Source organism: Wasmannia auropunctata, unplaced genomic scaffold (assembly GCF_000956235.1).
Source record: "Wasmannia auropunctata unplaced genomic scaffold, wasmannia.A_1.0 LD336088.1, whole genome shotgun sequence".
Classification (NCBI taxonomy): domain Eukaryota; kingdom Metazoa; phylum Arthropoda; class Insecta; order Hymenoptera; family Formicidae; genus Wasmannia; species Wasmannia auropunctata.
This window is the reverse complement of record NW_012026802.1, coordinates 5,328,079-5,328,664: the sequence shown is the minus strand read 5'-3', so window position 1 is coordinate 5,328,664 and position 586 is coordinate 5,328,079.

Below are 586 nucleotides of genomic sequence, written 5' to 3'. Positions count from 1 at the left end.
GCGATTGTGTTCCGAGCTGCGAGCAACTACCTTTGAAACATCCACTGGGCCGAGGCATCAGCTGGATTTGGCGATTTATTTTCTGTGACTCCGTTATTTGTAAGTTATGCACGCGTTCACTATAGTTCCTCCCTGGCTCATTATTTAATCTCAATATTTAATCACCCTATATTTACTCTTTGTATTTTATTATATCTTATTCTGATTCTAACTCTTGATTATTTTACTATACTCCTGTCAAACAATCAATCAGTCAAACGATCAATCAATCAATCTATATAACTATTAATCGACTGCGTGAATCTTAATTATAATTGACGCATGTATATCATCATTATATTTTCGTTGCGCTTGATTCTGAAATAAAACTTTGAAAAGGAACCCTTTCCTTTTATTTGTGTGACTTTAATCTGTAAAATCTGTGAACCAGTGAAGTGATTTCCTGTGCGCGGAGTCATTGCTCAAAAACGGTGATCCGTGACAGAGACGCTTCATTCTCGTTTCATAATCGCGAGTGTCACTCACGATTTTCTGTACTTTGTGCTTAACGTCAGATCTGTCTGCCTACGGGAAACTCAATACTTGT